The 24546-nt window shown below is 31.8% G+C and overlaps 1 pseudogene; it reads right to left on the minus strand.

Annotated features, from left to right (window-relative positions):
• Positions 1-1136: 1136 nt before the first annotated feature.
• Positions 1137-4822, minus strand: LOC147078425 (cytochrome P450 6B5 pseudogene; annotated as a pseudogene).
• Between the last annotated feature and the right edge of the window lie 19724 nt (positions 4823-24546).

A 24546-nucleotide genomic window follows, 5' to 3' on the forward strand; every position in this document is an offset into this window, starting at 1 on the left:
ATTTTTATACAAATTCTTTTCAATTTAATTTTGGCGGATAGCGAGGTTAACACTGCTTACTGCGTTGCTGTCAAAAAGGCTTCTCCCGCTAAAACAAACGGCCACTTACGAGCGGTACAAAAGCGGCGTTGCCGTTGGTATTTTTTAACGGCATTCTGACAATGTTGCCGGTCAACTATTTAACATTATTTCCGCAATCAACTCTTACTATTTTTTGATTTGATATCGATTTGGGTCTCTCCAGAGACATCCCCAAATAGGGGCCATTTGGGAAGGTAACAGTACTTAGACTATTATTAACAAATTATTATTTAAAATAATGACTTACGGTAGGACATACTTATTTTAATACTCAATACATTTTATTATAAAATAATAATATCATTAAGTAGGTAGGTACCATATTTCAATAGTAATAATGACCTACCAGTATATAAATGATACCCCTAAAATAACTACTTAAATAATAAGACGAATTTGATGGAAATAGCATTTAATAATATTAGGTAATTATTTTGAGATATTTTGTTAAACAAAAATACATATGTAGCAGAGGCGTGTGGTGACTTTTGAAGGAAGGCATGCTGTGAAGGATGAAACACAAAAAACAATATCTAGATTTGAAATTAAATTTCCATCATGGTTTTAAACACATCTTATTATTTTATCAATGAAATTTTTAATACGATTTATGGATTATATAATATATAATTACAATATAAAAATAACTTTTAATATACAACGTTTTTAAATTCTGTTGAACCATATAAACTTGACTTGGCTAGCTTAAACGATCAAAAAAATGTGTACTTGACATGTCATATTGATTTCCATAGTAACGCACGTATATATTATTTTAATAATTTAGTTGCTAGGACCGCAGACCCCTAGCAACCAATAATGGTGTCGAAATAACTTTTCATACAAAACAGAATTAACTGAAAATGAATTCAATTCTACTTAAAAATAGCTAAAAGTATTAAAAAATGCATTGGCATCGTGTTCTAATATATTCCACAAGTTTCAAATGTCTAGCTAGTCGGGAAGTTAGTTAAAAATCGATTGCAAGATTTGTACCGGACAAATAAGAATACGAGCTAAGAAAAACGTTGTAATAAATAGTGATGTTGGTGTAACTATATCTATATAAATAAATTTAAAAAATAGTTTTCATAAGTAAGAGTGTTAAAGTGCCATACGTTTAAGACTGCTATGCATTTTAAATGTTTCTATTAGGTATAATCTCGTTAAATACCTACGACAATATTTTATTCTATTGATACATATTTGCAGAACATATTATTAGTATTATGTCATCTTATAAATACAACAGTAATTTAAGAGTACCTATATTATGAAATGGTCCAAAAATCTTAGATATTCCTAAACTTAATATTATGGTACTTATATTTATAAAAGTAGCATACATTTTCATATATCAAATATATGACATTAAAGTGTTTTTTGCCCATCCGTAGTTATAACGGACGTTTAATTTGTACATAATTATAATCCAGTTATTCACAACACAATTGAATGGAAATTTCTACAATATTGTTTATAAATGTCTTGAACTTATATTTAGCCACACCCCATGTTCGCTCGCTATAGCAAATGATTGTGGATCAATTTTGACTTGTTTTTCAGACCGTTTCGTGGGTTCCACCTTAATTTTTCAAGAATGTTTTTAACCCAACAATGATTTGTATTTTGCCGAATCTTAGACCTGGAATAAAATAAACATAATTAGCTTTATTTTGTAAATTTGTATTAATCTATCATCCAAATAATTAATTAAAATTATTCTAACATAACCATAATTATAAAATATTGCGATATATATTTGTCTTGATTTATCTATCTGTAACGCGGTGCAACACAATACAGTATATAAACACACACATTTTACTGTTGTCTGTTCATTGAACACAGCGCATCGATAATAATCACTGGAATGATATATTTTTTCTAGTAAAATAATAATTACATTAAATCACCATGTCGAAACCTAATACAATGAGTTTTTTGTTTTTACAAGAAGTTGTATGTTAACTAATTGGTCAATCTATTGTTACCATACTCCACTACATATTGAAATACCTACATCTGAATTTTCCAGTCCCGAGATTTTAAATCCGGGACCCACAACATTATAAGCTGACACGTTATCACTCAGCCATCATGGATATAAATAATTAATAATATTGTCATTAAAAAAAATAATGGAATAAGAATTGTGGCATTCAATGATTATAAACATTTAAAATATTTTTAAGTCGGCTCTAGCTAGACGATACGTTTATAGTAGCATCTATCGACAAAAAAGATAACGTAAGCTCGCAGTCGATAATACAGATCACTGCAGCAAGACTCAGTCAACAACAATGAAAGTGAAAAGTCTACCAGTGAAAACAATAGCAATCAGTGGAAATTCATACGAAAAGTGCTACGCAAATTCAAAACAAAAAGTTCTACACAAATCATCCAAAACATAAAAAAACCTTGTTTCTAAAAAAATATTACATATCTAGAATCAATTTTATTTGAAACAACAAATATATACCTATATTGTATTATCATCTACCAATTTACTATATTTTCAGTATACGTGATTACTGTTATTAACAATGACAATAATTATGTAACAATCAATCACATTAGGTACCAATTTTACAGGATTTCAACAACAACTATTGTATCTACACACTTGTTAAAATTAAGAAATAGAAGATTTAATATATAAATATTATAACAACGATTGATAGATCTTACTATAAAACCAATATACCCAAATTAAATAACACAAGACGTATGTACTAAAAAAATATATTTAATATTTTTCATCTGAAGGAAATTCATATAGGTAAGTAGTAATATTGACGAAAAAGATAACTAAAACTTGTAGTCGATAATACAGATCACTGCAGCGAGACTCACTTAATTTATTGATAAAGTATAGGTTGAAGCAATTCCACAACGAACACTAATAAACATCAATAAAAATCTGGTTCTGTGTAATTAATTATTCGATCCACATAATATTAACAATAATGTAGTAATGACAACAAAAATTGGGATATCGACAAATAGGTGATCCCTTCAAGGAACAAAAAGTTACATGTTGAATCATGAAATCATGTTGGTTCATAATGCTGATGGTTACCATAGCGCGGGTTGACAAAGTGTCGCATGGTAATACATAAAATATACACATGCTATGTTAAATTCAATGACAATGATACGTTTCGTTAAGTTTTAACATATCGTCTAGAACCGTCAATAACTGTTAACTAGTACCCACGTATCGATAATACAAACATAGCCATGAAAAATTATTATGCAATATTATGTTATAAAATCATGTCATAGATGTTTTTGTGTATGAATAGTTACATTTTCAAGTATTAATTAGCAATAATTTAAATTGTGTATTATATTTACCTATGCAGTTTCGAGGACCTTCTCCAAAGGGCATAAATGCCATTGGATCTCTAGTGCTTCTGTTTTCTGGTGAAAACCGTTCCGGTATACACTTTTTGGGTTTTGGATATAGTTCTGGATCGTAATTAATTGCCAATAGAGGTATTGATACACTGATTCCTTCGTCGATAGTCACATTGGTGCCTGGAAAAGTGTATTTAGAATTACAAATCCTTGTTAAATTTCCCAAGGCTGGATATTTCCACTGTGTTTCACAAAAGACCATTTCTAGATATTTCATTTCTAATATGTCTTCGTATGTCAGTTTTCCATCGTATTTTGCTAACGTTGATATAATTTCAGCCATAACTTTTTCTTGAATTTCTGGATGAAAAGCTAATTCATTCAAAATAAATGCCATTAGAGTCGATGACGTTTCGAAGCCAGCTATGAAAAAGATACATACTTGGGCTGTCATAAAAATATCTGTAAAATCTGCTTCAGTTAAATCAGATGTATCCTTAATGTCGGTTGGCTTTTGATTGCCCAGATTATATTTTACTTCCAGTAACAAATCAATAAAGTCATGTCTTTTTACACCACTACTTTCTCTTTCCTTGATCATAGCCGTCACAGTAGATAGAAAGAATTCCTCAATATCATAGTCATGTACTCTTATTTTTAAGTAATTAAATAGTTCTGGTGATATAATTCTTGTAAATATTTTTAATGTTTTTATGAAGGACGTTGCAAAGATTTTTCTTCCCATTTTTCTAAATGGAGCATTTTCATCTTTCATAAAGTTCATTTTTACACCAAAAGCACAAGACCCGATCACCTCGGTGGTAAATTTCTCCATCAATTCACGTATTTTTTCTTCTCCCATATTGACAATACTTGTTGAAACATATTGTTCGAACTCATTAGCCTTTTCGATAATTAAATGAAACATATTTTTTAGTTTACCAGAAGTGAAAATTGGTGTTGATTTCTGCCTTAAAGATTTCCACTTATATCTATCAGGATGAAATTAATTATAATTTAATGGTTCTGTTTCAGTCGATAGATCTAGAAATCGATCTTAAAAATATTGAAAATCCTTCACTAGCACATGTTTTATCAAATCCAAATCTTTCACCAAAATATCAGGCCGCCTGGATTTAAATACGCCTATAAGTTTTGCACCTGGAAATGTTTCATACAGCTTCTTATATACTGAACCACTGCTTGAGCGCATCAACATTAGCTCTTTTAGATTACCAAACAAGGGTAATGGTTTTATAAACGGGACACCTCGTTTTTTCCAATACTCGAAATTAATTGTTAAATATCTGTATATCACGCACAGTAAGACACTTAACCATAGTAAAGCACTAAATAGATTAAATTCAAAAGGAAACATATTTACAACTTGAATGAATGATCGACACAGCTACTTTCAGTCAATGTCGCAGTGGATTATGTTGTCGATTTACACTAATTGGAGTCATTTCATAAAGAACCAAATTAATCTAAGGAATCCATCAATCAAAAAGATAGTACGATTGCATGGGACTAAATTTTGTTTGATATAGTTTCAAGTTAATAATTAACGGACAATAATAATTAGTCGGACTTCGGCAAAATTTGGAGAGTAGACGGAGGCTGACGAGCCGGAGTGCGTGGACGGGGTCTCGAATTTTAGATTTAACCCGTTGCACCTCGGGGACAGCTTTACGGTTTCTGCAGGAAATGCCGCCGCGTACAGGGCCTTAAAACGCGGAATGTAATGCTGCAAACCCCATTTTTTATTTAAAATATCGCTAAAATGTGTACATTTAAAAAATGTTGGCGTTTATTTCAGCTCGATCGGAGGTCAAATGGCAAAGTTAGATGCAAATAATTGTGTTATTAGAATCGGTAATCGGCAGGGAGCCAATCGAGTCGGCGCGGTGCGGGCGACGCAGTGTTGTCACATAAGATCGGAATGCTTTACTCACGGACAATTGTATGTAACCGCATCAAGAGTGGGGAGTAGTAAAAATCTATATAATATTTTGGCACCAAATGGAAGAGCCACAAATATTGTATACCGAAAAGCCCTGGAATGTTGGATTGGATATTTATATTATGGATGGATATTTATTTACATAGAAAAGCCTTAAAATAATAAATTGAACGTTTTAAGATAAGTAAATGTAATACATGTACAAAAATATACTATATTAAAAATAAAATCTCTAATATTATATTTTTTTACTATTTTAAATTCAATCCTTTGCACTCTACGTAGGTATTAAATTTAGAATTTGTATTTTCAAATACTAAACCATTCCACTCCAGGGCAGCACCGGGTGATACCACTAGTAGTGTAATATGACATAATGAAATTAATTGTATAATTATTGTTGTAGAAGAAGTTATACTGTTACGTTAAAGATAAAGATATATTTTAAACTATAATTTTTTTCATATTTAGATAAAAAAAAAAAAAAAAATTACTCACTCCAGATTGTACTTAGATAAGGATAGTGACAACCGGTTAACTGAATGCTAACACCACAATTTCATATTCATGCATATTTTGTTTCAATTGATTACTATTACGAAAAAATTTCATCATGTCCGTCTTCATTAAGTTGATAACATAATATTATGAATGAAAATAAATGGTTTTTGGAACAATTCATAATTATTGAAAAAAAGTACTTATCTTATGAGAAAATGTAAAAATCTCTGTTAATTTAATGGAACTAATGGCAAGTACACATATTGTTTTTGAAATTGTGTCTATTATAAGGGTATGGACCAAATAGGTTTAGCAAGTGGCTGACATCCATTTCTCCTAAAAAACAAAATTTGTTAATACAAACCTCTACTATGTGGAGGCCCATATGATCTTATTAGGATCGGACATGGTCGAAAGAAAGAAGAAAAGAAGAAATATATTATGGTTATTGATTTCGAGATTTAATGTAAAACAATAACACATATATCGTATATACGTCATAATCGTGAACAAGTGCGAATTTTTATGAACGCAACACTGTTAATTGATTACATAATATAATATAGAGTAAGTGGACATTTGTGATAAAATAATGATCAATCAGAATTAATAATGCCCAATCTTGTTGTGATTTATTTTGTGGTCATAATCGTATACGTATATCGATTCAACAAGCAAGGCTATCTCTTGGCATACAAAGATTTCTCTTCATTTTCCGATTTCTCAGTTCTCATAAAACCTAGATTCTTAAAAAAATCTGATTCATTTTTGTAGAGATGGTGTAATATAATAATATATGTGATCTTAATCGATTTTCAAATCGATTGCGAAAATATATCCAAAAAATAAAAAATTGTATGTTTCTTCTAATAGATTTACATCAAATAATAACAGTAAAACAATATTGTGATATAAGCAAACGTAATAATAATATCGAATGCCTAATGGAATAACACAACAAGTCAAAATAATGTGTTATTAACTATTTGAGCTATTCGTTTTATAGAAAAAAATAGCACAACAGCCAATTTTTCAATTTTTTTTCGAAAACACCCAAAATACACTTATAAGTAGTACACATAAGTAGAGTTATGATTATATTAAATTTTATTGTAATGTGATATAGCATGGAATACAAACCCATCTCTAGTTGGTGTTACATTACGTTTCTGTGCGACACTGAATAAGACATTATTTGAAGTTGGTTGTTATTCCTGTAACCATTGTAAAAAATATACATTCTCAGTATACAAATTATTTAAATGTATTGTTTTAATAATATTTTACCATGGAATATCATATTAAATTGAGATTTTTCTATCGCATTTATCAACATATAACTATTCTGTATTGAAAAATTACTATCCCTCGTAATCACTCGAACCTATTTTCATCAATAATTATTGTCAATTTAAAATTGATTACTTCTTGTTTTCAAATTACCGAGAAAACACACCGTATCTTGTTATGCAGTAGTTTTTACATAGAAAATTACTTACGTGGAACAACACACAAGTATAGATACTATAGGTACCATATGAAAAAATAAAAACTGGAAAAGTGACACCAAATCTAGATGTAATATTTTAGTAGGTCTATAAAGTGGAAAAACATATTTTAATTATTATTTCCTAAATTAGTATCACGAAAAAGATGAGTGCCTATATACTTATTTATGATTCATAATTTAAAGATGTAATTTATAATTATTAAAATATCATTTGCATAATGTAAACAGTTTTGCTACACATTTTTAATTGACATTTTTGAGTTACATAGTATGTTATACCATAAGGCAGTTGAATTAAAATCCAAGTAATATTTTAACAATTTATCTAAGGAATAGTAATCTCATAACTATAGGAATTAATAATATAATGCCATTTAATACTGATCAAAACAATCCTTATTCAGTTATTTTAATGCGGGTAGACTGAGCAATATGGAAAATTTAATGTGCATGTTGCTTTTTAAATTAAAACCACAAAAAACCATGTGAGCTGCACTGGGGGTGGATCAAACAGTAAAGATAGGAATCATTCTAAATTACTACGCCCGTGAACGTTATATATGAACCTGGAAGTCCTAAAATCCTCCGAAACTTTTGAGCAAACTCGCACTTTTGCACGGTCGATTATATAACTGCCATGAAAATATCGATGAAAATTGACAAGGGTATATTTTAGGCAAGTGATTGGCCTGGGAGATTTTTGACCCAAATTTGAATTATTTACTGTCACGAAAATAATAAAAAAAATAATTCATCGCCACCAGATAATTTTAGTTTTATCCAGTTTTAAACAGTGATATCAATAAAGTGACGAAGGGTGCCTTCAGGGAATCAGCCGAATATTTACTTAACTGCGGTAAATGTAGAATTATCCAGCAGTAATATTTAAAACAATTATCTTTATGTAAATTTTTCCATCTTGATAAATGTGTAAAAATTTCCCAAAAATTTTCTCTCATCCTCCCCACTCTGCGATATCGTTTGGCAGACAATTATCGCCTGATTATTAAACTCACTCACTGACCGGCCAACTAAATTAGTTTAGTTAATACTTGAACATAACAATAATTAACGTCTAAATAAGCTTATGCTTCATCCTAAGTATCACTTTATCCTTATTATCACTGTTTTTAAACAATAATATGCACCTACGTTCCATCTGTATTATATTGTGCTAGTAATATCAACTCTTTTAAGAGTTGCAAAAAAGTTTATAAAAAAAATGAAATATTAAGTAAAATAATAACTTAGGTATAAAGTGACGTGAACATTAATTAATTTAACTTGCAATTATTTAGTTTTATTGTTTACTAATGTTTTATTCTGAGTTTATATTATTCTAAGATAATGGGTATCTGATTTTTTTAATATAATATATATTACTAGCTGACCAGGCAAACGTTGTTCTGCCATATAAATTATTTCTAGTGAATATTTTGGTTGTTAAATAAAAAGTAACGAATGTATCGTAAGTGTGTGGGGATGGGATCTATGACAGAAAGAGGAATAGAGCACTATAGACGATGACCGCCGATAAAAACAAAAAACATCAACCATTCATTTTCTCAATTCAAAATGAGTAATGATGTTCATAATGAATGAATTACCTGTTACAGGATCTCGTTGTTTAATGTTTATGCAATATCCGTCTTGTCCCTTCCAGAAAATTAGCGGATATTGGAGAGCGTCGCATGAACGGTGTGTGTCAGCGATGAACTCCAGATTATTGTTTCTTCTTCGAATCACGATTTCTCGCGTCGATGTGCGGTCGCCAACCATGATTCCAGCAATGTCGTCAACAACAGTCGCATTGAATCGACGTACGTGCTCTCCAGCTGGTGTTTTATCAGGATTGATGACAATAGCGTGATTGTCACTTTGCAATTCGTGCATGTGTGCTTTGAAGAATTTCAATAATTCATTGTGCTCATTCAACAGGGCGTCCAGTTCGCCGACGATGCGCCTGGCATTAGGCGAATTGAGGCTATTGTAGCCGCAACGTGCATCCACATGATTGATGTCCTCACCGCCGCGCCCATGAAGTAGATTTGTAAAAATGTATGTGGTTCATTTGGCATTAGCAGCAATGAGCCTACTTTGTGGTATACTTGACCTTTGATTTTGAACGTAGAATGGAATTGTTGACCATTTGCCGCAGTATTGTGAACTATTTCTGTTGCTCCGGACGAAGTCATTTGGAAGCATGAATTGAATGTGCGAATGGACTTCAGGAACAGGTTTGAATCTGGAACCGTGCCAATGAGCAAGCTGTTCAATGGTTCTGGTGGTATCTCAATTTCTGGTAGTTGCACTTTTCCTGATGCGCAACACATCCCGGCTGACTCATGTTTGAATTTGAGCGCATGACAATGGGGACATTCTTTGTCCATAGCACCTGTTATGTGCCATTCAAATTTGTAACTGTTAGTGAGTCAGCCAGTGGATTCGACCGGCTGAAACATGTTAAATCTTGTTCATTTTTTTCTTAAGTTTGTTGCATCATCTCTATTGTTTCCTTCCTAGTAGTATTCCAGAATACAAAACACTCTTCAGTTGGACTCCTTACAGGAAACACGTATTGTACTTAGTAATATTCAACCTTATATTAGTATACCAGTAATAATATGTTATGTGATTTTGTGTTATAAATCGGAAATAAAGGAAAACGTTAAATATAATTAATAATATCTTTTAATAATTCCAACCCATATCACACCAATCAGCACTTTCAGATGAGCGGAATATTCAATATCTGGCTCGTACTCGAATGCGAGACGAAGGAACGAAGCGGATGTAAATGTTCGATGTACTTGTTGGCGTTGTCGGTCATTTGCTCTGCGTGTGTTAACTACGAACCGGCGCGCTTGGCTCCGTTCCAATTGTCGTTGTTGATTTCGTTCAGCTCGTGCCTCTTGTGATTGAGATGCACGCAATTGCGACATGCTTACACGCACGTTTTTGTTATCTTGTTGGATTTGTTCGTCTGTTCTTTCTACTCTACTATTTCGCATGTTTGTTGCTTTATTCGTTCGACGGCCCAAATGGCCCCCCTTGCGTCTTGCTGGCATTGTGCACTGTAATACACGCACATAAAAATAGATAAATTTAAATAAATCGTACAAAATTTTGCACGCACTGCGTTGTGATTTGCCGAATGAAATGTCAAAATGACGCGACGCTTCTCTTGAATTCTTCTCGGACGTAGTGCCATCTGTCATTCAACAACATAAATAATTTCGTTCTGTTTGAAATACGAACGACGGTTAAATTTGTTCATACAAAATTAATAAAATTGCGAATAAAAAATGGGAGAATGGGGGTTCGAAAGTGAAAATTTGAGGTTATAGGTATTTTTTATGCCAAATAATAAAAAAAATACAAAAAAAAAATTGTCAAAAAAATAAAAGAAAATTTTTCTGGATAGAGATACCCTAATCACCTAGCGGTATGAAATATACTTGTTGACCTTTTCTCATACCTAACAAATATACATAAAAAAATTCATAAAAATCGGTCGAGCCATTTCGGAGGAGTTCGACCACAAACATCGTGACACGAGATTTTTATATATATAGAGATTATAACGATGATACAACAAAAATACAGCCTAATTATTAAACAAATACAGTATCACATTCTGTGACATAATGACAAGAATAAAAATACTTTAATAAATTTATTGGTGGTACAATGATACTTGTTACTCGTATCTTATTTACTCAGCATTAGTTTATATGGGTTAGACATCTACGCTTACTTACTTTATAGAGGAGTGGCCGTCTTTGCATACATAATACGTCGTGGGTAGCGGGTTCAAACAGTTGGGGTTGGTTAAACAATACAATATATTGTTCTTCGACATAGATTTGATCCAATGTCAAGACTCAATGGGTTAGGGCAGGGGTCGGCAAAATCTTGAACCAAAAGAGCCAAATATGAGTAGCACAACGGTTAAACAAAAATCGAGAGCCATACGTATATTTTTATAAATGTGATAGATTTAAATGAATAAATCACATTTTATAATTGTTTATTTCCTGAATAAAACTAACATAAATATGTTTTTTATTGATGAATTTATTAATATAATTTTTACAGAATATGAATTACACACGATTTTCACGCATTCCTTAAAACTAATGTGAACAATGACCTTCCTTGCATTTCTTTTAAGAGTTAATGTATGTTTATGTAAGTTGGTTTAGGTGTTGCTACTCTAAGATTGTATAAATTAAAATAAAACTTCTTTTATTTAGATTAGTTTTTAACTAAAGTACAAAAATATTTTCTACCTAAACTAGATTTAAGAAAATAAAATTATTAACTAAACACACATAACTTAGTTATAACTTTAGTTAGGTACTATTAAACTTGAAAACCTCAGACTTTTTCATTAAGCAACGAAGTCTCAGCCAAGGCTTTTATCTGTTACACTGTTATTACATTTGTATAATTATGATTAATGATTACATACAAAGAAATACATAGGTATTTTATATAACATTACACGTTAGCTTCAACTATGTGTTATTAAAATTTATGCTTGCAGGTTAGATTCTTTCAAAAACGTTGTGATACACAAAAATGCTTTGATGTTTGGCTGAGCTATGAACAACGCAAGATTAAGTGGTAACTGATTATATTGATATTTTTAATTTTCATCCTCATACTGAATTATGTTTTGTTACCTGAATGTTAAGTGCATATAATATAATAATGTAGATACTTGCTTCACTATACACAGTTAAGTGAAATTATGATTTGCTCAAACACGATTAATATCGTCCAGTAAATACTCTGAGTTTAATTGTTATATAGCTATCGGTTCTCGCATGGTCTAAAGACATACTTAATTAATTGATTCACTATTTCAAATAATTGTGTATATTTATCAATTTAATGTCTTAAGTATACCTACCAGAATGACATCGTTGAAAACGGTTAACTCACCATGACTTGCAAAACATAATTGTCATTTTATATCACAAGACACACAATATGATAACCTCAAAAATTTTATATCTCGACCTAGACGACAAAGTGACGCAACAGTAAATTTATTTTTTAACGATGACAAACTACCAGAAATTTGTTATTTTTTGTCTATTGTTTACTAATTTAGTGATGCATATTGGTAAATCTGGCTTTTGGCCTTTTCGCAAAATCGGATTATTAATCGAATTAATACAGATATTTTATACTCTGAGTTACGTTCGTTGTTAGTTTACATTAACATTTTTATGGGCATCGCATTCACAGTCATATTAGTATACCTACTTAAGCATGGCCTCCACAAGGGGGTGGGGGGGGGGTCTGACAGGGCTCTAGCCTGGGGCCCGGTGTGGCAGAATGACTAGTTATGTAAGATAGACACACACCAGAAATTTTCTCTGTTAGAAAAAAAATCTATTTTATTATAGTTGTTAGGGGGCGATATGCTCAGCGTATTTATATAATTTTGAAGCCATGTTATCTTTTATATTTATTCTAAACATTTGATGACTGCATAAAGTATTTTTATTACATACAATAGTATTCTTTTAAACCTCTTGCTCTAATGTTTTAGAATAGAGTCATATTTCAGTACATGCATGTGCAGTGGTGTTACGATTTTTTACATTTATTAATTTTTAAATGCATTTATAAAACCATTAGTATAATTTATGTCGATATGATTATAGTGAAATATTTATGATAAAAAATATATTGATAATTTCTGTGATCCCTAATTTGACAAGAATTAGGCATTTTATTATTCAAAAAATGGGCAAGATTAACACATTTGAAGATAATTCTAAAGATACTATAAGCTATGTCTTTGACCATTCAAGTGTGATAAACATCCTACGGATAATGATTGCTTTATAATAATTATTGACTTAAAAATAAGGTAGTGTTTTTTTACGCCACTTCTTTTGGAATTCCCTAGTGGTTAAGCTACAACATACGGCCATAGCCATAAATTGACAAACTATAATTGAAGTAGGGAGTAAAATGATGTCAACGCGCATGTTTGAACATGTACCTACCGTTTAAAAAAAATCGGTTAGGTAAAATATGATTTGTGATTATTTAATTTAAACATCTGATATGATACTTTAATAAAATCAAATAATCACACATCATTTTAAATCAATCCTAACTCAAATATTGAATTTTATCAACATGTTACATGTGTGGGTTGGATTTTGTTTGCCGAAATACGTCCAATTATACTAATGGTTTTATAAATGCGTTTAAAAATTAATAAACGTGAAAAATCTTAACACCACTGCACATGCATGTACTGAAATATGACTATATTTTAAAACATTAGAGCAGGGGGGGGCAAACTGCGGCCCGCCGGGTATTTTTTTGCGGCCCGCCATCATTAATTGTACTTCTGATTACGAATAACTTTTTTATAATTTTTTAAGAAATATTGACAATAGATTAAAATTTGAAGAATTTGTTGTTTCGTAAATGTGTTATCTCAGTAGGTACGTCTTCCTTGCGTCTCGTCTCACACTATGTAACCAATATTTTCGACGTTAAACATCGTGACATATTTAAATACTTTTAACTCCGCGTTGCAAGGAAAAAAAATATATGCCCATGATATGGTAAAAAGTTTGATTGGATTTCAATTAAAACTCAAGTTAATCCTTCGACAAATATCGAATAACAACGTGGACCACTTTCCAACTTTGAAGTTGCTGAATATACCAGAATATAAATTTGAATAATATGGTAAAATTATTAAAGCTCTGAATGACGATTTTTCACAAAGATTTGGTGACTTCCAAAAAATTGAGACAAGTTTAGCAATAGTACGCAATCCATTTTCAATAGATATTGATAGTGTACCGCATGGCCCCCACAAGGGGGGAGCTGACAGGGCTCTAGCCTAGGGGCCCGGGCTCAGGGGGGGCCCAGCGTGACGGGTCGACCAGATAAATGAGATAAACACACATCTTAATTTTGCTCTAATAGCAAAAAAAAGTCGCCTGCGGCGCTAGCTTACTTCTAACTTATTACCATTTTAAAACATATAGTTGTTGGGACGTGTTGAGAAATACTGTGTTAAAAAATCGCTAAATTACACTGAATTTTATTTGACCTCGAACACCATTTGAAAAACAATACTGGAGAGCGTCAGACTGCCTTTAACCACAGCGATAGGTAGGGGGCCCGCCCAAGACCCTGGCTTCGGAGCCCGCGTCAAGATGTGGGGGGCATGGTGTACCGACAGAGCTACAACTTAAGATTATTGATCTGCAGTGTGACACTGATTTAAGAGAATTGCATCGTCGTGAAGAAATCTCCAAATTTTACAAAGCCCTTAATTCAGACAAATTCGACCAACTTAAAGATTATGCAAGAAAAATGTTCGTTATTTTTGGATCAACCTATATATGTGAACAAACATTTTCGATCATGAACCTCAATAAAAATTCTTTACGATCAAATATCTCCGATGCCCATTTACAAGCAGTTTTGAGAATATCAACTACAAAATTAACACCTGAATTTAAAAAATGTTAAAAAAAACAGTTTCGTTCTTCTAATTAATTTTTTTGTAATGTTTATTTTTCGTGATAATAAATAGTGTATATCTAAAAATGGTATTTTACTTGCGGCCCGCCACTCATTTTGAATTCTTGAATTTGGCCCTCCATCCAAAAAGTTTGCCGCCCCCTGCATTAGAGCGAGAGGTGTAAAAGAATACTATTTTATGTAATAAAAATACTTTATGCAGTCATCAAATGTTTAAAATAAATATAAAGGATAATAAGGCTGCAAAATTATATAAATAGATTATCTATAACATTTCATGTGATTAATTTTTGTGATGCAATTCGATGTGATATTATGATTGATATAATTGAACGATATTTCACATGTAGAAATTTATTTGAATTATTTTTAGTGCGTTTCGTTAAAAGGCTATTTATCAAATATATTGAAGGGTCTCATGTTACCTGATTACCACAAAACATGGTCGCGATGCATCATAGCGAATGCCGAGTGTAAAATACACTGAACGACCTTCATTTTGCCTTGGGGAACCCTGGGTTTCTATTAAGGATGCAATTTAGGGTACACTAAAGTTTAGGTAGAGCTTCACACTGCCCTTATCCTTAACGATAGGTATGGGGCCCCGCCAAAACTCCTGACCTAGGGACCCGCCTCAGGATATGGGGGCCATGTATTTACTGCATAATGACATAATGCCTTCAGAATGGTTTATGCAACGAGCTTAAAGTATAGATGGTGACACAAAAATACAATAACGTACAACTAATAAATTATATATTATTATGTAATTAAATTTAAATTGCATGTGTTTTGAGCAATAAATTTTTTGATTTCCACTGAAAACGCTGCATTTTTCAAATAACATTATAATGACTCAGGAAATGTTGTGAAAGAATGTAAAATACTTACGAGTATATAGTAAAATTGGCAAGATGAGTGAATAATTATTCCTTTTATATTGTGTAGTTTGTATATTGTGAAATTGACAAATTTAAAATATTTTTTAAATTTACAAAAAATCTGAATTTAAAATGGCAGCACTTTCAATCGCCGAAAGCGATATTTCCATATCATTAACTGTTGCACTATACTAGTTAGTTTTATATAACGTCAAAATCCCCAATTAATTGACTACGACAGAAAAAATATTTAGTATAGTTCTGTATTTTAACTCATTCTATTTTAATCTATTAGGTTATTTTTACTATATGAAATGACTATATTTATATCATCATTCATTGTACAATACGATTATTACCACCGTTGCACCAGGTGGAAATTAGATATGAATTAAAGCGAATATGTTTCCTCGTAGATCCCTAAAGTCAGCGTCATGCATACTTGACACATATCACGGCAACAAGTAGCAGCAGAAAGCTGTCATATATAAAGTCACGTAGCATATTGCTACTAAACTTGCCACTGGTCGCAAGCCACCAGCGCAGTGACTGTCAGTTATGTTGAAACAATTGGCGCGGTCGAGGTTCGTGACCGTCGCGACGTCATCGTGGCGGCGTCGCTTCAAAACCAAAACCATTATTACTACTTGGACACTTGCCAATGGGGATTATGTCACGTCACTCGTAATAAATTATTATAATGATTATAGTATATGCTGTACAATCATAATATACGTAAGAAATATGTAATATTCATTTATTATGGAAGCCATAAGGGTGCACATTGCGTGAAAGGGATGAACATTGAGAATTTAAGATAATTTAGTAGTATATATAATTTGTGCATTTGATTAAGTAATTATATGAATTTTATATACATCTTTACTATGCCATATTTGTCATTCTAGAAACCAACCAACCACGATCATAAAAACTATAATATTGTAATACAATAAAATATATATTACATTTTGTAAATGTCAACAAAAAGAAATTTTGTTACGTCTATTAAGGTCCACAAATATTATTGTCAAGATATTTGTCATAATATATATTAATATCATGAGCCATTCTTTACCTTTCAATACATATAATATAAAAGACAGCAAAGAAAAAAAAACATTGCAATAAGCCTTTGATTTTATAACAGCACATTATTTTTTTTTACCAGTTATCTGTCAATGCAGTAATTGAGAATACAAACTTCAAGATAAACATTTAAAATCACGTTCCATTACGTCTATCTGCGATATAATGAATGTTTATTATCATATCATAATAATTATTATGGAAGATTCCGAACACAACATGTTGCAATTACTTTAAAATTGCAAATTAATCACAGAAAACGAACATCAGATGTACCTACATAAATACCTATGGCTTTATTAAAAACGATGATGTTGACAATATGTAATATCTTTTTACGATATTAATGTGTTTCATAATTATATGATCGTGAATAAATTGTTGATTTCTTATATGACAAAAGATAATATGTGATCATGACATATACATAATATGTCTTACAAATTTTATAAATGATATTAGATTAATCTCTAAAAGATACCCCAAATTCTTAATTTTTAATCTTTACAGTGAGCCCTTAAAAGTGTCTTCAAAAGTGATATCCCATATTGTTCTTAAAATGAAAAATATTCAACTATTGTGCTCTTCGATTAATCACAATATATGCGTGTGAAACATGGATTTTCAGTGAAAGTTAGATGTGTGGTATAGAGGGATGCATGCTGGACATAACACGTTAAACCAAAAAATGAGAACAGACAAGGAAATGCGGAGTTTTATAAAAAAAAAATCTAAATGTGCTAGACACCTATCTGGAAGAATGGACAATCGTTGGAGAAATCTAGTCGACCAATGTAACGTCAGAGGTAGAAAACGTATTAGGTGGTGTTTTTGCGTTTATGTAATAATCGCGTGCAATCATTGAAAAAGTAAAAAAGGTCTCATTTAAATGAACTCGATCATCTAATCTGTAAAATCACCACTTTGAAGGTAGACTTAGAGACCGTTGAACTGATGAAATATAATCAAAAAAATAATACTATCGATCGAAAGTACTTGATGTAATTTGAATTTAAATTCTATTTCATTTGAGTCATTTTTGCAACCTGTGTTTTGCCTTTTGCTATCTTCAAGCATTATGCGCACTGCCAATTGCTATTGGTGAGTGCGCATAGTGCCTGAAGATGCCAAAAGGCGAAATACTGGTCGCAAAAAAAACTCCAATGCAATAGTACAAAAATCAAATCAATTAGAATTTATATTCAAATTCTATCAAGTACTCTCGGTCGATAGTATTATTTTTTTGATTAAATATTAATCAGTTTTGCGGAAGTTCTTGGCAATGCAACTAAGAACGCTGCGATACGCTGTATGAAGAGAGGCCTTTATGCAGTTGTAGATATATTTATATGGTGATGACAATGGGTTTGGGTCGAAATCCCGAAGGCCGGAATCCCGAAGGCCTAAATCCCGAAGGCTGAAATCCCGAAGGCCTAAATCCCGAATACCGAAATCCCGAAAACCAAAATCCCGAAAAATAAAAAAAATACAAACAGTAATAATTGCGCAATCTTACATGAGAGACAAAAAACACTTATTTTTGTATAAAAATGGGTTTTTGCCTCTTTTGTAAAATTTGCGCAATTCAATATACGTGTTAAGATTGCGCAAATTTTTACAGGAGAAACAAAAACCATTTGTTCCAAAAAAATGGTTTTTGTCTCTCTTATAAAATTTTCGCAATTCAAGATAAGTGGTAAGATTGCGCAATTATTACTGTTAGTATTTTTTTATTTTTCGGGATTCCGGCCATTCGAGATTTCGGCCATTCGGGATTTCGGCATTCGGAATTTCGGAATTTCGGCCTTCGGGATTTCGGCTTTCGGGATTTAGGCTTTCGGGATTTCGGCCATTCGGGATTTCAGCATTCGGGATTTTGGCCTTCGGGATTTTGTCCGGCACCCGATGACAATGATTGTTAAACCTGAAGTAGTTTTTGTTTTGTTGTTATTTTGGAAATTATTTTTTAATTTCAAAAGAGTTTTAATATAAAACGATGTTTCTATACTCAAAATTTGGTAAGTAACTATTTTATTATTTTATAGAATCGTTTATTTATATTTATACATACTTAAATTCCTGTGTTTTGTAAGTTGATGGTGTTCGAAAAATATTTTATTTCATCTTTTACAAATATCATGATAAATATTTGCTTGTAAAGTAAACAGTGTGTTGAGTGAAGCTAGAAGTTTCGGCAAATATTTACATAAATAATAATAGTGACTAGTCTTTTTTATCGTCGCGTTTATACTGATAATAAGGCAATAGATGATATTATTTTTCTCTTACAGTGCCAAAAATATATCTTTTTTTATATAACGTCTGTATTATTACTTATTATTAAGTATTACGAGTATGTCAGTAAGACATCAAAAAAAGATTTTTTTTATAGTTATAGTAACTGTTTTATCGATAATATGTTTTACCACTACGTTTTTTAGACGAAACTTCATGAACTTTATCACTGCCAGCCAATTTTTACTAGGTGAACATTTGAAGGCTAGGTATTTTCATGGCCCCCACATCCTGAAGCGGGCCCCCATACATATCGCTACGGTTAAAGGCAGTTATTATACACTAGTGTTCCCTACATGGTAGTCCCCTATGGAACCCCAGGTTTCAAGGTAAAATTAAGGGCATACCGTGTATTTTTAGCGTTTTTTTAAATACATCCATTTGAATTATTGAGTTGTCGGCATTCTATTATGAAGAACTGATCACGACCCTTTTTTATGGTAGTCAAGTTACATGCGACCCTTCAATATATCTGACAAATATACATTTTTATTAGTCTGGCAACACACTAAAATACTTAAAATAAGTTTCTACACGTGAATTATTATTTAATCAAATCAATCATCATATCACATTGAAAACATCACATTAACACATATTTGTAAATGTTAATATTATTGAAGTAGAATAGACTTTTTTACTATTGGAGAAAATTTGTGATGTGTGTTTATCTCACTTAACTGGTTGACCTGCCACGCCGGGCCCCCAGGCTAGAGCCCTCTCAGCCCCTTGTGTGTGCCATGGGAAATTTTGACATAAAATAAATCCCTTAAAATATGAAATAGGAAAATAATGATAAATATTTGTGAAAACTAACCAAATCAACAAGTTTCTCGAGTTTGTCATGAATATTTTCACACTAAAATGATAAATATTGCTTTTAAAATACCTATACATAAACAGTTTATTCAAAAGTTATGACGTTTACAAGCCTGACGCGGCATACATGCTTTGACGAGTTAACTCGGCTCTAGCAGTGATCAGGCCTAAATACCTATATAAAGTGTTACATATTGTGATATATTTATGAAATTTAGCACTTTTTCGATGTTAAGTGACATGTTAGAATAGCCTTGCTGATTATAAACGTGCTGCAAAAAATGTCACGTGGTAGAGTCTGGCGGAGGTGGTGATAAAACTCATGATCCAGTCATGCGAGCGATACGATAGTAATTTAGACCGCATGGTTGAATTCGGGGATATTATACGGTGTCGCTTAGCTTCGCCTTTTGTGAGGAAATTGAAAGTTTGATAGAAAGTAGTATATAGTATTAGACTAGTAATTGTGAATATCTTGCTATTACGAGAATCATTGCGTATGAAATATTAGCGTATTATGGTCTGTACATTAATGTATTTAACAGCACCATCTCTATTTATATAACCCAAAAAATGTCAAATAAAGTGTATCTTGTGATTCTCCATTATTTATGTGATGATGATATTATTGATGATTTTTACTGTGAAATAAACCGACATAGAGTCTGTATTCTATAAGCTGGCGTGCACGTCATGTCGTTCGCGGACGGAGAGCATTGTGCCATCGCGTTCGACTGTTGCAAGTTTTAAATGGGATGGCACGAGAGGGAATGCAGTGCTGAATGCTGAAGCAGGGGGGAAACTACACGCCAGCTTATAGAAGACAGACTCTATTTAATAATATAATAATATCTATTTTTTTTATCATATTATATTTACCCAATAATTGCATTTATATTTTATAACAGACGGCGGCGCTTTTAGTGGACTGTGATTTTGTGGTGATTGTGGATGTGGATGCTGGGGGAGGGCGGTTTAAAAGTGAGCCGATCCAGGTACTAACCTTGATGTTGTTCTGCTGTCTGGCTGAAGCAGATCCTAGGTTTATGCACTCACGTCTTAGAAGGTGGATGGTTCTGAGTGTCACTCTCACGATTACGTTAATGTATATAACTCGAATTGAATTATTGCTTGGACGACGGTCTCTTTGTAGCAATTGCCTTTGTATCAATGAAGGGCGACTGATGACTCAATAAATAGTTAAGCGCCTGGATGACAACAATAAATGAGGAAAGTAGTTATGAGATATTTGTGCTGGCTGTAGGATTGGATTGTGATAATTATCAACTAATATACCATTGGTAATGCTAATTGGAAGGGCAATAAGAGTGTTCAATCAAATCACTTTGCATAATATTATATTGCACTTTAGCTCATTCGGTGTACTTCCATGTACTTTTTTACTCTTCTTATTAACATCTATATTGTTAACACATGAGTCATGTAATTTGTCCTGTTCGCTATATTTATGTATTTAAAATAAATATATTTGAATTTGAATTGTAACCGTGCCTACTACCTGGATTTAAAGTAGCATAACTTAATACTAAGCTGGAATACGTTAAAATGATAAGAATTTTATGTTACTATCAGTTTTATTCATAACACGAAGCAAAGTCTACAGTTATTTTTTTAAGCAAAGTTTTATCCTAAAATCCATTAGTCACGTAAAAGTTTTTATCTTTCATTCACATTCAATTAAACGCGAACCGTTCATTTAGCTTACTCCGTAATTAATATGTATAGAGCGTAGCAAGAAACAGGGTATAGGAACAATCCTATAAGGTGGTAGTTTTTCCTCCATACAATTTCTTTAAATGCACCAAGTAAGTGAAAAACGAAATTATTTTTAATATTATATACGATTTTCGATTTATCGGGAAATATAGAAAAAAATATTCCTCACATTAATGGGACACCGTAGTATGTAGCTGATTATCTAAATATTTAAATTGTTATTAAATAAAGGAGGTACTTTATTATTTATGGTTTATACTTATAATACAGGGCAGGTTGCATACTGCGGAAGATTTTATGTTTTTTTAGCTGAAGTACTCGGCTTTGCACGAGGTCGTTTTGTTGATCGATATTTATATTTATCTTGCGGCGGCCCTTAGCGCGCGGGACGGAATAAATTGCGCGCCGACGTTAGCGCGCAATTTATTATTTTTATATACTTATTAATTTATTATATTCTTGAAATGTGTTATATTTTACTATATACATAAAAAACAACCAAAAAAGTATAATCTGTTTAATTACAAATACATATAAATACAAATTTAATTTTATATGTTAATGACGTTTTTGGTGAAAAAAATATTTTGAAATATTTGGCACGTAGGTACCTAGTTATTTTTTATTTCGGGTATTGATTTGCTTATTTCTTCCCTTACCCTTAGTGAAATAGTTTTGTTGGCTTTTAGGCACTATTCAAAATATATTGGTTGACCTATAAATAGGATTATAATTTTAAGGAATATCCACCAAAGCATTATTGGAGCCCCATTATTCAGAGATGAATTTTAAAGGAGAACCATTATTATTTGCCACGTCCACTGAATTTTAATGCACGTTCGGTAAAGTTTTTGAAGTGGTGCATTAACTGAGTCTTAAATAAACTAAATGTGTTTTATTTGCGCTTCTTGGCAATTTACTGCAACAATTACTCTGGAAAATAAATGTAGCTACAATAGTATTAAGTGCTTTTCAATGCCCCGTTTTTTTTTTTAAATTTAAACGTTAAATTTTTTTTAAGTATGACAATGTAATTGTATGGTTCTATGAAAGATATGTTTTAATATTTATTTCTTCAATATGTTTAGTTATATTGCGTCGGAGAAGAATAGAAAATAAATAGTCCCTTGTATATATAACGCACATAATTAAAGTATTGTTTATATTCAGACTAGCTTTATATATATACTTATATATATAATTTATCAAATTTCGTTTTAATTAAGCAAATATGACAAAATAACAACAACACCTCTTTTACAATGGGGCATAAGTTATTTCAGTAAATGCTTAGTATTCTTTGAAAAACAAAATATAGTTTCACGGCTTATGACCGATGCTATCGTGCCGCGTTTAATGTAGTGGATCCCGGGTTCGAATCTTGGGTTGTTACAAGCTGTTTTTCAAGATGTGCTTGGATCCCGAGATGGACCTGACAAGTTGAGTAATTGGCTAATATGCATTTCTCGTAAACATACAAATATGTTGACCGCCAAATAAAGGAACGACAAATATAAAGAGAACATTCTAAATAAGAATAATTATTCATTGAAAAGAAAATCAATGTATTGTCAATAATCAATAATATATAAATTTTTTATACAAATATCACAACATTATTTGCTAACCGAATAGTAGGTAGAACTTTACAATGGTAATTCTGAAAAAACAATAAAACTACGAGAAGTAAAGGTTGAATTTCTATAAACGGGGAATAAAATGAGCAATTCACTCTTTCAGACGTTGATTACTATCACCATATATATCGTGGAGGTGAGTATTACATATCACCTGCTCACTTCGCCATTGCTCTCAAAGCGACAATTGTGGTGGGTGAGTGTGGTGAATGCATTTCTCCTACCACGCTAGATACCCCTCTTAGGTAGAGTGTCAGTCTCTGGGAATCGAATCAAAGCAATTGAGAAAAAGATTCTGGTTACGCATAAAACGATCACACGACCGACGACCCTCACTCTGCACTGCACGGAGGATTCTTATTGTCGCCAAAATGGATTTGGAGACATGGTTCGAGAAAAGGGTCGCGCATTTTCTGGAAAAATGTAAATTATTTAACAAATAACATTTATTTGCATAGTAAAATTATTCGGAGCTTCTTGAATTTTGTTTACCTGCATAAGTTAGGATTAATTAATACTCCACCTACCAGAGGCATATAACAGAAAAATACGATGCTTAAAATTTGAGGCTTACATTAATTTTAAAGTATGTTAATTAATAAATAGGTCTCGTATATTTATTCTGAACTTTAATATTTATCAAAAATATAATTATTGTGTATTACTTGAAATCAATTTTATTTATATCAAATCTAATTTCAGTATTATTATAATCAAATTGCCTCAAATTGTAAGATTTTCATTTTTCCGCTATGTAGGTATTTTATGTAAAGTATTCGCCTTAAGAGGGTATTTTGACGTGAACGTGTAAACATCATCGAGCGTTGTAATAGAAATAATATCACGGAGAAAGCCCGAATACTGCAAAAGGTATCTAAAGATACTTAATACCGATAATATAATTTAGAAACACCCCAATAACATACGTATTCGAAAAATATCTTGAACAAATACGGTGCTGAGCGGGACTTAAACCCACATCAATCGGATGCCGGTCAATGTGATTTACCAATTTATCCACTTACACCCTACCTAATTACGACAAAATTAACTAATAGTCACGAGAATTAATCATTTCTCAAATCTTATTAATCATTGCCTGTTCTTTAAGCGAAATATTCAGTGGCAAATTTG

The sequence above is a fragment of the Rhyacophila brunnea genome, unplaced genomic scaffold, assembly GCF_057557595.1.
Source record: "Rhyacophila brunnea isolate RB1 unplaced genomic scaffold, BYU_Rbru_1.0 scaffold_11, whole genome shotgun sequence".
NCBI lineage: Eukaryota > Metazoa > Arthropoda > Insecta > Trichoptera > Rhyacophilidae > Rhyacophila > Rhyacophila brunnea.